Source organism: Spermophilus citellus, assembly GCF_964194105.1.
Source record: "Spermophilus citellus genome assembly, chromosome: 9".
NCBI lineage: Eukaryota > Metazoa > Chordata > Mammalia > Rodentia > Sciuridae > Spermophilus > Spermophilus citellus.
The window spans coordinates 25,425,708-25,439,254 of NC_138191.1; the positions used below are offsets into that span (position 1 = coordinate 25,425,708).

At 48.2% G+C, this 13,547-nt stretch overlaps 1 long non-coding RNA gene across 1 annotated transcript; it reads left to right on the forward strand.

Moving 5' to 3' along the window:
• Positions 1-2,225: 2,225 nt before the first annotated feature.
• Positions 2,226-7,540, forward strand: LOC308656362. Its single transcript, XR_014023706.1, has 3 exons — positions 2,226-3,292; positions 4,445-4,653; positions 6,373-7,540. It is a non-coding gene; the product is annotated as an uncharacterized lncRNA (long non-coding RNA).
• Positions 7,541-13,547: the final 6,007 nt, after the last annotated feature.

Sequence of the window (13,547 nt, forward strand, 5' to 3'; positions counted from 1 at the left end):
ACTTATTAGCAAATCGTGATTTTTTTCTATGCATTCCTTGCTCATGGCCTTTGTCCAATTTTCTTTTGGATTGTTTATCTTTTTCTTGTTGACTTGTAAAAGCTCTTTGTAGCTTAGGGATACAAACCCTTTGTTTTATCTGTTGCTAATATTTCCCCCAGCTTGTCCTTTGTGTTTTGACTCTGCAGATAGAGCTTTTGTTATCCAGAACTTTTGAAATTTTATGTAGTTAAATGCATCAGGCTTTCCTGAAATTCTGCTCAGAAAAGTCCTTCCCACTTTAAAATTTGAAGGAAAAAAAAAGTCGCCCCCATTTTCTTTCATGTTTTCTATAAATATCTGGAATTTATTTTATTATACTATAGATGAGAGGCAGGGATGACTTGTTTGTCTTTTTAAAATAACAGATTGCTGATTAGGATGCAAGAATTTTGTGAGGTTCCAGAACCTCTGTAGCTTTCCCGTGGTCTGAGTTTTGCTAACATCTTGTTTTCAGGAAGTGATTAGAGGGATTATAAGGAAAGACAGTCCAATGAAAGAAAGGGATTGAGAAAAGGAAAGAAGGAAAGCTGGTGCTTGTCTTCAAGTTCAAGGACAGCCAGGAAATGGGGACCCAGTGAGAGTGGGATGCAATCTTCAGGTGATGTTGGGAAGAGGGGTGGGGGGTACCTGAGCAGATGCAGGCTGATCTCAGCACCAGAGGAAAAAAGGAGGGCCAAGGGAGTTACCCTTCTCTCTGGAAGGATCCAAAGAGCAAGAGAGAAAGAACCTAGCAGCAGCACTCACCCCCAAACTCAGTGCCAGAGGTTCTGTACTTCTACAGCTTATTTGCTGATATCTCAACCTAGCAAGGTGGCTTATTCGCCTGTGTTGCTTCCACAAGTATTTTTTTTTTTTTTTTTGAGTACGTACTTTGAGTCCAAGAAAAGATCTCATATCCTGGTCAAGCAATAATGGAAGTTGGTGATAGTAACTCTGAGACAGAATGACCCTGAGTGGAGTCTGCTTGTGCTATGGGAGGCAGGAAGTCATTGTTCTAGAAAGATTTTATTCGGATGTGGCATTCAAAATTTTATTTTTCAAATCGGAGTAATTCCTGACTCCCAAGTGATAAATGAAAATGGATCTTATTGGAAGTTATGCTCTCCCCACCAGACCTTCCCTAAGAGGAGCCTGTCTGGCTGGGCCACCTGTCTGGTTCTGGGGAAGTCCAGGGTACTCAGTCAGCAGCCTTCCTGCCCCCACAACAGAGGCTGGAGAGCACAAAACACTCCGCCCCAGCAGCTTCCACACTGGCATGTGCATGTCTCTGCCTCTGTTAAGTTCACACTGTTCTGGAACCATCTTTAGGTGACCTTCCCCACTTGAAGCCTTGGTCATGCATCTTGGTGCTATAGGTGTTCCCCAAGAGTTGAATGACAGGGTATGGGTCAGGGTGTGGTCAGGGGCTGCAGGGCTGTCCCGGACCAAGTCTAGTTGGGGACCATATTGAGGCAGAGGCACAGCAAGTGAGGGAAGCACACAGTCCTTTACATCTGCCTCCAGAAGTTTCTCTAAGAACAGAGGCTTTGCATAAAGGATTAAGAAACCATTCTCTCCCCTGATTGGGTGACCTCCAGTGGACAGCCCCTCCAGTGATTGCAGACCCTGTGGTCACTCACCGCCTGGCATTCCTGAGCCCTTTCCTGCTGACTCACTGCAGCCTGGCTGATACAAGCTTCCTGCCAGCAACTCAGCAGAGACCAGAGGGAGGAGGGAGGAGGCCCAGGAGACAGCATAAAGACCCAGGAATGCTGTGCTGGGCGTGAAAGGGGACAGCTGCCCTGTACTGCTTCTCTGAAGGGATGACCAGAAAGTGGACTGTCTGGTGGCCTGAGTGCACTCCTCTGTCTGACAATCACAGCCAGGTCTCCCCAGCCTCTATTCAGAGAAGAAGAACCCCCAGCCCCCACCCCACTACTGTGTTCAAGAACCCTTCAGGGCCTGCCCGTGATTGCCTGTGACCGCCATCATAGTGGTTGTGTGTGATTGCTGACGAGGGTGTGTTGTTATGTGCTGATGAGTGTGGGTGAAGATGATCATGGTCGTGTAGAGTGGTTTGTGTCTGTGGGTGACTGTGTGTGATTCAGAGTCACTGTGTAGCTGTGCCTCGTTGTGTACAATTACTGCAGATGAAATGGCTGAAAGTGATTGTGCACCATTAAGTCACTGTGCCCTGTGTAATTTTCTGGGACTGTGATGGCCTGTGAATGCATAATTGCCTGTGGTCGTGTGCTGCTGAGTACAGTGTGTGCCGAGGGTGACTGTGGGTGGGTGGTTGGGGTTTTGGGTGATCCTTCATGACCACGTGTGTGTCCCATGGCCCAGGCCCGCTGCCTATATGCCATGGGAGGGTGAGTTAACGTGTGCCTGTCTCTTGTGTGCTTTCTTCTGTTCTAGGTTCTACCCACGAGCAGCTGTGGGGCTGCCATTTATGACAGGAGGTGGAGCAGCCTGCAGGATGCTCCTCCCCTTGGGTCACTAACCATTTTTAGAGTGATTTCTTGGAAGCCAGGCTGGGCTTCTGGGTAATGCCAGCCCATCCGGGCCCTGGCAGCAGTGGACTCCCAAGCTCCGCAGATCTCAGTACCATCTGGTTCAGGTCCAGCCCCTGCTACCACCACCACCACCATTATGGCAGGGGCCAAGCCCCGGCCACCTGTGCCCATCCTCCCTGTACCTCCTCTGGGTGCAGAAGGAACATAGGCTCCCAGCTCCCTTTCTTTTCTAACCCTGAAGACATTCTTTTCAAGGGTTTACCACTAACTCCTTTAGGGAAACCAGATGAGGTAACAAAAACATCCCACGCAAGGGATTGACAATGCTTCAGATGTTTACAGGCGTTTATGGCCCTGGCCATTGGGCTACCATGTCTAGGCTCCTGTCCTGCATTTTTCTACCTGAGGACAGTGTGTGAGTTTCTAGTCCTGCCCAGCCCAGGCAGGACCCCAGGACCCCCTTCTCAGCCCTGCCATAGCTGAGGCAGATTCACAGAAACCATCCCTGAGGACCAGAGTTGGGCAACAGCTACCCAGATGTGCAAGCCTCAAACTGCTTCTATCCCCGCTAGGAAAGAATGTCTACCCTCACAGTCTGGACAGTCTGCCTGGCTGGTACTGGACTAGGCTGAGGATGAGTGGTGTGGTACAAGGTCAGCAGGAGGCTTGAGGACAAGGAGGGAAGAAAGTGCTGGAAAGAAGAACTTAAGGATGGGGAGTCAGCTCCCTGTGTGAGCAGCCAGGCTGAAGCCAAGGTGGGTGTGCCCTGCCAACACCCATAGGCCCACAGACATGGGTAGAGGGCTGTTAGGAGAAGAGGTCCTGGACCAGTGACTCAGGGTGTTTGGCCTCGGGTCCTCACTCTGCCCGCCCAGAGCTGTGTGACTAGGGAAAGTCACTTTCCTTCTCTGAGCTTCAGTTTCACTAACTTGAAGACAGATAAATGGCTAGAAATGAATCATAAAAAAAGTGCAGAGCCCTGGGAGACACAAACACACATAGATCCTCCGTGAACACGACTCCCATCTTGATCTTAGAGATAGTTGTTCACCTGGAGTCTCAGATCCTTCCAGCCTAGGCAGTCTATGTCTTTGGAAGGATCAGCTGTCTCTTCCCCTATAATAAGGTCAGGCCCCACAATACACAGAGACCAATGAGATCCTGCTCAGAGGCAGCAGGGAGGGAGGGGAGTTGAATGCAAGAAAGTCTGGGGAGGAGGGAGACACTGTCCTGGGCTGCCCATGGCAGGGCCTAGACACTGGCACCTGCCAAGACTCTTCCCGCTCCTCCCCGCACTGTTACCTAATTTATCCTTCCCACCCATGCCTGCCCTCCCCCAACCACCCCAGGTCCCCTGGGACCGTGGCTCTGAACTCAATTAAATCGCTCTGTGGGTGCTGTGAGTCAGCACTCATGAAGCATCCAAACTTACACCCTATCTCCTAAGCGTGACAAGCCAAGCACCAGAGTCCAGAAGCATTAGTAAGATGTGGGCCTTGTCCTTCTAGAACTTTTAATAACGAACACCTATTGAGCACACCGTTCAATACCATGTGGCAAATTCCACTGTCCTCAAGATCCAGAAAGGTGATAGAAATGACTGAGCAGAAGCAATAGTAGGTCATGGTGGGATCTGAGGACCAACTGTGGACCAACATTTCGAAGTGAGACAAAGAAAAGACAGCTGCTTCTGTCTGGCTGCCTTTATGATATTTCCCCACTTCTTACTGAGGGCCAGGAACTGTGTAAGAACATTCTCCCACTTCACCTTCTCAAGAACCATAGGAGCTCGAGATTACATTTGTGTCTGTACCTTTTTCTTTTTTTGGGTACCAGGGATTGAACTCAGGGGTACTTAATGACTGAGCCACATCCCCAACCCTGTTTTTTTTTTGTATTTTATTTAGAGACAGGGCCTCACTGAGTTGCTTAGGGCCTTGCTAAGTTGCTGAGGCTGGCTTTGAACTCTCGATCCTCTTGCCTCAACTTCCTGAGCTGCTGGGATTACAGGTTTGTGCCACCGCACCCAGCTCTCACGTCTCTACCTTTCTGTGACTCCTCCCTTTGACTGTGGGCAGGACCTGTGACTTGCCTGGAACTAATAGAATATGACAAGGTAAGGGGACATCACTATCAGGATTGTTACCTAAGACCTGGTCTTGCTGGCAAACTGGTCCTAAAGACTTTCTCCCTTACTGACTTTGAAGAAGTCAGTGGCAGTGATCTGTGAGGGCATATAGAGAAGTCTTCATGGCAAGGAACTATGGGAAACCTCTAGGAACTGGGAGCAGCCCCCAGACAACTGCCAGCAAGGAGACTTCAGTCCTGCAACCACAGGAGAATTCTGCCAACAACCTGCATAAGCCTAGAAGTAGATTCATTCCCAGTCGAGCCTCCAGATGAGAGTGTAGCCCTGGCTGCAGCTTGACCAAGGCCTTGCAGAGCATGCAACTAAGCATGCCTGGACTCCTGGTCCATAGGAACTATGGGAGAGCCAATGTATGCTGTCCTAAGTTTCTAAGTTTGTGTTAATTCATTATGAAGCAACAGAAAACCGATATAAGTCTGAGTTCCGTCTTACAGGTGAGGAACCAAAGCTCAGAGACTTTGATCACAGTTACATGCTTAGTGAGAGGCCTAGCAGGGGCCAGAGTCCAGGCCCCAGACTCCACAGGCTGATGCTCTCTCTACAACCCCTATCTGGTCATTGTTCTTCAGTAGCTGCCTAGATATCAGCAGAGTATCCTGCACCATATTGATTGGAATACCATTTCTCCACTTCATTTGAGGAAGTGCTGAGCTCCCACAGCATGGTGTCAGGCAACAGGGGAGGCAATGAGATGTACACCTGCTTCCAGGCAGCAGAGGGCCCAGGGGAGGACATGGACAGTGGCCAAGGGATCTCAGAGTGATGAGGGTTACAAAGAAAGGAGGAATGAGAAGCACTGGAGCCTGTGGTGGGGCAGCCAGCCTTGGCCCAGGGCCAGAGCCTCTCTGAGTGAGTTATGCACAGGTCCCTTGTGGGTAGGCCTGGCCGGAAGTCAGCTCCTCTGCATTGTGAGTGAATGAGTAGATGAGTGAGTGAGCTTTACCGGTCAAGGGTCCCAGAGAAGAGGACTCTCCTGGCAATGTGAGTTCACCCTGCTTGTGAGGACTGACTTCCAGAACACCTGTTCCAAGCAGCCAGTGCCTCTGTGACTGCCCAGTGACTCCTCAGAGCCCATGGAGCATCACTTCCTGGATGCATCATGGGTGGCTGGGGTCAGGGAGGGCTGGCTTAGCGGGGACTGTCATCATCTAAACATCTCCAGATATCTGGCAGGGGGAGACTCGCAGGTAGAGGTAGGAGGCAAAGCAGGGAGATTGGGGAAGAGGATTTGGGGGTGAGGCTACAAGCGGAGGCAGAGGAAAGAGTAGGAATTAGAAGGGGAGCCCCCCACAGTGGACTCAGACTGCAGCATAATGACTCAGCATCCCCACGGGTCCTCCTGGATGAGCTGGAAGGATGGTATGGATCAGGCTGAGACTTGGCAGGAGGCAGACAGTACACACAGATCTGGTGATTCGGCCATAAAGAGACTATTGTCAATGGCTCGGGCAGGGTTAGAAAGAATCTCAGGAGCCTGGACCAAGAGCAGCAGTCTGACCCACTGCTAGGCCTGATGGGCCAGGGAGGTTAGCAGAACTTCAGAGAGCTGGAACTGAGTGGAGAGGGCCCCCTGGCAGGACTGTGGCCACCCGCAGGAGGTGCAGACTCCCTGACCTCACCCTCCTCTCTGCCTCCCGTGTGGGTCAAGGCCCAGGGTAAAGGCACCCATTGATGTTGTCCCCACAGGGCAGCCTCCTGGGGAGCAGAGCAGAGTGGAGAGATTGAAGGATGACTGAAAATAAGAGACAAATCTTGATTCCCCCCTTCCCAGCTGGAGTTTAGACAAGTCACTCAACCTTCCTGAGCCTCGGTTTCCTTCTGTGAAAGGTGAGCATGGTCCCACCTGAAGCCCAGTGAGCTGCCAGCCTTGGTTTCTAGGAGACAGCAACAAGAACATAAAATTGGGCTACTGAGGAGCCAGATGCCAGCGCCTGAACCCCTGGACCTGAGAACAGTGCAGGGATGGAGGGCCTGACTAGCCAGGTGTTAGAGTCCTTGCCAACACTGGACCAGAGACCTTCTCTCCACACATGCCCCAGCCTGCAGCTGCAAGAGGGCAGCAGGATCAAATCTCTGAGCCTGGGGCCTCCTCCGAGGACATGTGAGGTGGATGGAGGGGCAGAGAGCTAGGCCAGGTGAAAGGACACTTGGCAGTACCGAGCCCCCCTCCCACAGCATGGGAGACCTCTCCTGCACCTTAGACTGCAGCATATCAGCGAGAAAGCTCACAGCCTCCCAGGGCACCAGGACAGCTAGGCACTGATTATTAGAAAGCAGCCACCGGCCCTGGATGTCCAAGGAACTAGGGCCAAACAAGCCCTGGTCACAGTGTTCCCCTCAGAACCTCAAGGCCCCCAGAGCTTCTCCAGGCCCACCTGCCTGCCTCCAGTGCCCACAACAAAGGCCCCTGGTGAGACCCACAGGCCTCTGCCCTTTATTTCTTATCACCTGCATCAGAGTTCACAGGAAGAGGGTTTTAAAAGTGTCAGAGTCTGGTTTGCACTGAGTGTTTTTCAAAAGAAAGGAAACCAAAATGGCTCAAAGAAATGCAGGTGCAGCAGTTTAAGGACCTGCCTGTGGTGGGAAGGGGTCCAGAAAAGGGTGTGACCAACTGGGGATGCCCTCTCGCAAGGGCAGGGGAAGGGGCAGAGAGGACGAAGAGCAGTAAGGAGCCCGACTCCCTCATGCTATAGAAGGAGCACCTGCCCTGCCCAGGGCTCCTCCTTGTTGGCCCCACGGAGCTCACAGTTAAGGTGCCCAGTCTCCCTGCACCCCCCCCCCCCACCAGCTCTGGACTCTGTTCTCCACCTCTGACTTACTGCACCCAAATCTTAGCTGCACTGTTGAATCACACTTTTTTAAGCAACAGTAGTCTCTCCCTTTCCATTTGAGGAGTATTTAGAGCTAAATATGGGAAACATGAGGTTTCCATATCTCCCAGGAGACTGATTAAATTTACTGAGTTGCTTGTAGGATGGTTATCTACCCAATGTGGTGTGCGGGATGTGAAGTCGTTTATTTTACTGGCCTTATTTTCCATTTGCATCAATTTTTCTGGTTTATTTTCCGTGTCTTTTTCTTTTTCTTTTTCTTTTTATCTTGTTATATTGAATGAGTCTTTCTTAAAGAACTTTTTTTCAAGTTGGGGAATACAATTCGGAAAATCATAGGGAATTATATAATGAATACCCTTGTACTCACGAACAAGCTTTATCAGTTCTTAACATGTTACCACATTTGCTTCAATTTCTTGTTCTCTTTTCTTTTTCTTTCTTTCTTTTTTTTAAGTAAAATAAACTATCATGAAATTTACTGTTTGATCTGTTTCAATTTCTTTTTGAAACAACATATATGTCGTTGAAGCGCCTATGACCTCTCACTCCTTCCCTAAAGGGAACCAGCATTCTGAATGAATTCTCAGGTAGAAGTGATCAAAAGTGCATCATCAAACACCTCTAGGGTAGAGAAGGGTGTAAAACAAAAAGCAAAAAATCCTCCTGCTGCTCTCAGTTTACATTCACTCTCCCTGGGCTAATCACTTTTAAAACTTTTTAGACATTGTTCATGTTTGCCCAGCATGGTTGTGTGCACCTGTAATCCCAGCAGCTTGGGAGGCTGAGGCAGGAGGATCATCATGAGTTCAAAGCCAGCCTCAGCAAAAGTGAGGTGCTAAGCAACTCAGTGAGACCCTGTCTCAAATAAAATACAAAATAGGGCTGGGGATGTGGCTCAGTGGTTGAGTGCCCCTAAATTCAATTCCAGGTACAAAAGAAAGAAAGAAAGAAATTGTTCATATTTTTCTCCACCCAGGGTTCTACAATGAATCACAGCCCCAGTCCTTCAGATATATGTATGGAGTATATCAGCTTGTTTTCTTTTTTTTTCTTCAGTAATGGGGATTGAACCAGGGAGGTTCCACCACTGAGCCACATCCCCAGCCCTTTTTATTTTTTACTTTGAGACAGGGTCTCACTAAGTTGCTGAGGCTGGACTCAAATTTGGGATCCTCCTGTCTCAGCCTCTAGAGTCACTGGGGTTATAGGGGCTCATCATGCCTGGCTCGGCTTGTTTTGTTTCTTAACACAAATGGAATCACACTATACTATATACTATAGTGTCATTCTCCGCTTTGCCTTTTGGGTCCAGTTATCAGTATTCCGTGGACATTTCTCCATGTGAATACTAACAAATCCACCATATTCCTTTTATCAGTTGCCTGGGATTCGACTTTATTTAATGTTTCCCATGGATGGACATTTAGGTGGTTTCCAGTTACAGTGCTATTCTAAACAAGCCTGCATTGAACACTCTTGCCATGAAGTTTTATTCACTTATCAGAATACTGTAAATCTGCAAAATAAATATGTAGAAGTGGAATTTCTGAATGAAAGGGTATAGATATTGGATATCTTGAAAGACTTGCCAACCCTCCCTCTAAAAGTGATCAACTTAAATACCTACCAAGAATGTAGGAGAGTTTCTGTCTCCCCATAGCCTCAAGAACACCTCTTCTTATATCCCTGTTGGCCTTTTGTTTATGTTCTTCTGTGAACCATCTCTATTTTTCTCCCCTTGCATTTTGTGGGTTTGTTCTTACATTTCAATCTCCATCTACCTAGAATCAATTTTGGATGCAGAGTGAATATCCAAAGTGAGATATTATCTTCGATTAACATTTATTGATATTTCCTACTCTGTAAATCTAATTAATTACCAAGACAAAGGGAAAAATGGGTTTCTTTCAACTCCTAAGAGGCCATAATTACTGAGTTTGCCACAGGATCTGATGCAAACTGGGTGGACATGGAAGTGTCAACCCAAGGGAGTCATGATTGCTTTGAGACCAGAGGGGTGAGTAAAACTTAAGTAGAATAGGAGGGAGGGAAGAGAGGAAGGATGTTCTGCACCAGAGGGGAAGAGAACATGTGCAAAGGCTCTGAGGTTAACAATAGAACATTGCCTCTGCACACCCTATCTTCATGATGGACAGGCTGGACACAGACACTCTGCAAATATTCAGTTAGTTGTTCAACAAATATGTAGCTGTGGACGCCTTCACTGAGACTTTGGGTTTTTCCCTGGATGAACTGTATCGAATGTCTGGGAAGAGAGAGATACGAAGATATTTGACGGCCAGAGAAGTGACTGTGGCAGACTGCTAAGACTCCACCAAAAATCCATCCTCCCTTCTATTGTAATGGAATCCAAGCTGGGTATATGGCTGCCAACCAGGGACAGCAATGTGCAGCTCTGTCATGTAGCTGAGGCTGTAAGGACTCCATTCTCACTAGCAGAATGTGATTGAAGCTGGCATGTGAACTTTCAGCTTGTAACCGTTTGAAAATGTGATCACAAATTCTTCAACTCTTTTCTTGTCAAGGGACGGTGGTCTAGGACCCTTCCACTTGAACCTGGGCCGTCTTCAATCAAGAGTACTGTGAGAATACCGTGACTTTGGCGAGGCTAGGCCACAGAAGGCTATGCATGTCCCATCTTGTTCTCTGGGAAGACACACTCTTGGAGCACTGGACCACCATCAAAGCCCAGTTCCACTGAGGCCACCATGTTGGAGAAGCTGGATACCGGGGCTCTGTGCGGGCCCAGTGGAGCCCAGTCTCCCAGCTAAGTGCCAATGAATGACTCCACTGCAACCACTCTGGGTCTTTGTATCTGAGGTCCCAGCATTGTAAAGCAGAAAGACAAGCAGTCTTCTCTGTTTTGTTCAAATTCCCCAGAATTTCACACAGACCCATAGAATCTGTGAGGATAATTACATAAAATGGTCGATATTTTATGGCACAAAAATTTGGCTGGTCTGTTATTCAATAATAGGTAATTAGAAATAAACCAAGACCCAGAAAACCTGTCCCCCTTCCTGCTGGCTCCAACCTGATGTGGCAATGACTACCAGTCTCAACTATGTAGATGACAGCTCCTCGGGGACACAGCATGGAAAGGACCTGGGTCCCTAGCTAATCAAATGGAGCCAATGTGAAACACTCCCTCGGGAGGAATACATGTAAACATCTTTTTTTTCAGCAAGATGAATGGGATCCTGCCAGCTGAGCTTGTCTTTGGTTGGAAGGAAGGGGGAGGGGTAGCAACAGCAGATCAACAAACAAACAATGCCCAACGGGGTTGTTTAATTTCGGGGTTGTTTAATTTCGGTGTGATCAGTTCTAAGCAGAGACACACGGGGAGCTGTAAAAACAATCCACAGACATTCTGACCCACTGAGGGAGCAGTGTTTGCTTTGAGGCCAGAAGGGTGAGTAAAAGTCAAATACGATGGGCGGGAGGGAGGAGGGGAAGAATGTTCTGGCACCAGGGGGGTAGAGCATGTACAAAGACTCTGAGTCCGGAGGAGGTGGTGAGTTTTAGAAACTGGAGGGAAAAAAGAAGGAAAAGAAAAGAAGTCCGTGTAGGCTGTCCTGAGGATTTCAGTATAATCTCTATGAAATAAGGACCCATGGGCCAATTCCAGCAGGAGCTGATAATGTCAGAATAGGGCATGGAGCCATTAGGAGGTGGATGGAGGCTCTCTCTGGGGTAGGGCTGTTTGGAGATAGAAATGATTAAGTTTGGAAGATATTTTGGAGGTGATTGGCAAGATTTTGGGGGGGGGCAGGAGAACTTGGTGAGGGAGGGAATAGCCAAGGATGAAGCATCCGTGAGATGATGTCTAGTCTGGGAGAATATTCCGATGTCATGGCCAGAGGAAACCTGAACGTGGCCAAGTTCAAAGACAGCTCAGAGCATAGAGAGGAGATTGGATTTGTTAGTGGGAGCCTTTGAGGATGTCACCATTCCCATCTTAATGTCTGTAATATGGAGGTAATCAGAGCTCCATTTGCTACACCCGACTGTTTTAAGTCTATGGATGAAGGCTGCATTCATGCACCCAAACATGTTTGTTGAGTGGTTCCTTCGAAGTTTCATAAACAAGGTCAACACATAAAATATGCCGTGTGTTAGTGGAAGGTGTTGAGGAGAAAAAAGAAATAAGGTAGGAAAAGGAGATAGAAGAGAGTATAAATTTTCTAAATAAAGCTGGTAGGCTAGAAAGAGCAAGCATGGATTGACCTTGCGTCATCCATCTCACGTCCTTACACATGGTTTATAAGGACAGGATGCTCACGCTCACAAGCTGGGTAGGTCCAGGTTCTCCAAGGAGCCTGGGGTTTATACAATTGGGGAGAGTTCTTTGCAAACAGAATATTTTTAAAAATCTTACTTTTTGCAAATTTTACAGAGCTGTGACCATCTGAATAGATTTTCAGGACCTTGGAAGGGGCTGGCTTGAGTATGGGACCCTACAACACAGGCTTCCAGAGATTCTCAGTACACCCACCTCTGCTCATGAGCAACAGAGCTGTGGGAAGGGGAGGGAGGCCTGTGGGGCCTTCGCAACTTGAAGCAAGACAGCCAATCACGCCGACCCTCAACTTCCTGATCTGTAAACAGGGACCACATCACATCCTTATAAGGTTTTAAGAAGTTAATAAGGGCATATAAGTAAAGTGCCTGGCCCTTCAATAAATAGTAACCATTTGTAAACATTTTTATTTCTACCCGCACACAGTTGGAGAACCACATTTTCAAACTCTGGATGGGACCAGAAAGAACAGGGATAAAAAGGGAATTGAAAGCCACCGTCACAGGCAGGCCCCACACTGCCTGCAAGCGCTGACCTCAGTGGCGCCAGATGCATACACTGTTTGTATGACCTTTGACCTGTGGAATCGGTCTGTGGCAATGACCCTTATGTGCTCCACCCTAGAGCAGAACCTTATGGAAATCAAACATCCCATGAACACCCAGCTGCCCCATAGGCGTGGATGTTTGAATGGACAGAGTAGAAAGAGGCTTCAAGTCCTGCTCAGCCCCTAATGGCCCACAAGAACAGCCAGCGATTCCACCTGCCGGAGCTGGAGCCACCACTCACTGCCTCTCCTGCAGCCTGCAGGGGAATGTTCTGTGTGGCACGGAGGATCGTGAGGATGCAGCAAGGTAACCAGAACGCCAGGTGCACACAGAGAAGGAAGTCAAAGCTCCTCCCAGTCAGACACAAATTCTAGGATCCACACCCAGGAAAAAACAGGGCTGTGGCAGCCTGGGGCATTGGTAACTCTAAAAGTCCTGCAACTCCTGGGGATGTGGCTGCCACAGCAAATGCTCTCAGGCATCTAACAAAGCAAGTTTGACCCATGGCAGATGCTGGTGACGTTCAATGACCTACGACAATGAAAGCCATAATCAGAGGGTGCTCTGACTTGGCTGCTGTGGCTTCCTTCGCCCACGGAGTCACAATCATTTGCTAGGATAATACACCGGCCGTTAGACCTCAAAGTCCTGTTGCTAAGAGATTACCAGCCAAATGATGTTTCCAAAAAGAAACCGCTATAGCATGTTCCAAAATAGAGCCATAATAATAGCCCAAACAGAAAGGACATACTATTATTGATAAATCCTTGTGAAATGTTGAGGAAGGGAAGTAGCCTGCCCCTACACATTACTGATTTGCCAAAATTTTGAATCTAATAAAATGGACTCAGTGGTAAAATGGTAATAGATATAATAATGTCTTCATAATTCAGAGGTTCCTCAACCAACCAAAATGTATTCATTGGCGGGCGCGGGCTGGGGGTGTCTGCTTTTTCGTGCGTGTTTACAACCATCCCAGCCACATTTAGTTGCAGGAATGACTAAGTCTAAAGTGGCTGTAACCACCCCTGTTTGGCACCGTGCCCGTTTTCTGCAATAATTAAGTGATTTAACAGTCATTCCCCGCCACCTCCGTGATTGCTCTGTTGCTAGGGCAACAGCAACCAGTCAACCAACAGAAGCCAGGTTAGAGCAGGA